The 2,582-nt window shown below is 49.7% G+C and overlaps 1 pseudogene; it reads left to right on the forward strand.

The window, feature by feature from the left end:
• The first annotated feature begins 1,189 nt into the window (after positions 1 to 1,189).
• On the forward strand, positions 1,190 to 2,320 carry LOC147022726 (uncharacterized; annotated as a pseudogene).
• The last annotated feature ends 262 nt before the right edge of the window (positions 2,321 to 2,582 follow it).

Raw genomic sequence — 2,582 nt, forward strand, 5'->3', positions numbered from 1 at the left:
CGGCCCAACGGGGCTTGAACTCAGGATCCTGGGATCCCAAGCCGCCGCCCTAGCCACTTAGCCAACACCAGGCTTTAAATCTGGTGGTACAATGCTTCATTCATGATGACATCCTTTGGTGCAGACAGAGACCTGACGGACCGGGGTCTCTTCACCACATTTAAGATTCAGGGGCAGTGCTATCACCGCATAGGCAGCCTGCGACAGCTGACAGATGAAGAGCCCAAGTAGGCGCAGGTATTTTTCATGGGTGGTGGCAGTGAGGAAGTTAGCCAGCGCTGTAGACTCAACCAAGGTGTCGATAGAGAGATCATTACAGAGCTCCAGGCTATGCTGCACTCTACTCACCCTTATGTCCACAGTTTCAAGTATGCGTTGGAGCGGATGGAGGCGATACCTGATCTTAAGGTGATCATCAGAGCTGACAGGCGGCCAGTTGGCGAGCATGCCCGGCGGTTCAATGCGCCTGCAACTAATGAGGTTGCAATCATTCTGGTTGGAGAAGAGCACGGCAAACGCGACATCGTCCTGAATCACCGTGATAACCGATTAATCGACCATTAAGGAGACACACAGGTCGTATGACTGCTTGCAATACCCTTTGATGTTTCCATATGGAGAGGATGGTTACAATTTCGGACTGCGTCAAGTAAACCTGGTACCTGGACTCGAGACCAACAAAGCTATTTCATGAAAAGATTTTTATGCTCACCGCCTTATGGTTCGAGAGGGGGAATTCAACCAGCTCCTACGGTTCATAGACGTGACAAGCCAACTAATGGTGGACATGTACGCGAAGGTCGAAACGGAGCGTTTGCTGTATGTTCACATAAACCAAAAGAAATTACGTTCTGAACAATACCTCCACCTGCAGGATGCATTGAATTGCGACGGCAATGCACATAACGTGGGTCAACAAGTCATCCTCCCGTTAAGTTTCACTGGCTCTCCACGGTACATGCATCAGCGAACTCAGGATGTTTTGGCCTATGTTCGCAAGTTTGGTCGGCCTGATCTGTTCATCACCTTCACCTGTAACCCAAAGTGGAAAGACCTTCAGGACTGCCTCTTTGAAGGTCAGAGCAGCACTGACAGGCATGACCTCATCGCAAGCTTCTTCCACTTGAAACAGAGGAAGCTGATATGGCTGCTTCAGGATGGCAAAATATTTGGTGATCTGTGTGCATGGATGTACACTATAGAGTGGCCAAAACGAGGCCTTCCCCATTCTCATACTCGTATCTGGTGCAAGGAGAAACTCAGGCCGCAAAACATCGATCAGATCGTTTGCGCAGAATTCCCCGATCCAGAGCAGGATATGGGGCTGTACAATGTCATCAAGGCACCGGTGATTCACGGTCCATGTGGTCATCTCAAACCAAAGTCCCCGTGCATGGAGAACCACAAGTGCACCAAGAGGTTCCCCAGGGAATTTGTACAGGAGACACGCACGGGCCATGACGGTTATCCACTCTACAGGCGACGCAGACCTGCAGACGGTGGACATACAGCTACCCTCAAAGTGAATCGTCAGGAGGTGGAGATTGACAACAGGTGGGTCATGCCCTAAAATCCACTTTTGTCTAAAACATTCAAAGCCCATTTGAATGTTGAAGTATGCAACTCTAAAAAGAGCATCAAGTATGAATGCAAATACATCAACAAGGGCTCAGACATGGCAGCATTTGGGGTAGAGCAGGAGGGCAGACAGGCAGATGAAGTAAAGCAATATCAGTTGGGCAGGTATATCTCCTCAAACGAGTCGATGTGGCGCATCCTTGGCTTCGATATCCATGAGTGGCATCCCGCAGTTGTTAATCTGTCGGTTCATCTGGAAAATGGCCAACGTGTTTACTTTACAGAAGAAACTGCCCGCAATGTTGTTGAGGAGCCTCCGGAAACCCCCCTGACAGCTTTCTTCAAGCTATGTCGGACTGACATTTTTGCTAGAACATTGCTTGATGTTGAGGTCCCTTCCTACTACACCTGGTCACACAAGAGATGGAGCAAGCGCAAGCAAGGGGCTCGAGTTGAGGGCTGGGAAATGGTCCTTAAAAGCGAGGCTATCGGGCGGGTGTACACTGTGCACCCCAATCAACAAGAGTGCTTCTTTTTGCGCCTGCTGCTGCACACTGTCAGAGGTCCTAGATCGTTCATCGACCTGCGAAAGTACAATGGAGAGGTCTGTCCGACCTACAGGGAAGCCTGTGCCAGGCATGGACTTCTGGAAGATGACGTCCACTGGGATCAGACACTCGAGGAGGCAGCAGTCACCGAGCCCCACGTCAACTGCGTCAGTTATTCTCCATCATGCTGGTGACATGTTGCCTGGGTGAGCCTCTCAAGCTTTGGGAGACCCATAAAGAGAGCATGTCGGAGGACATCATACGCAGGATTCAAAGAGAGTGCTCTTCAGAAAATCTGGACATCGGTAATAGAATTTTCAATGAGGAACTTATCGACCTAGACAATCGAGTGCAAACTATGGGGGGGTCAAGTAATCGCTACTTTTGGTCTGCCCCCACCAGAACAGGCAACAAATAATTTAACAGGTGAGTACATGCAGGAAATAAGCTATAACA

Source organism: Eptatretus burgeri, chromosome 7, assembly GCF_056783735.1.
Source record: "Eptatretus burgeri isolate ZD-2024b chromosome 7, Ebu_testis_v1, whole genome shotgun sequence".
Classification (NCBI taxonomy): domain Eukaryota; kingdom Metazoa; phylum Chordata; class Myxini; order Myxiniformes; family Myxinidae; genus Eptatretus; species Eptatretus burgeri.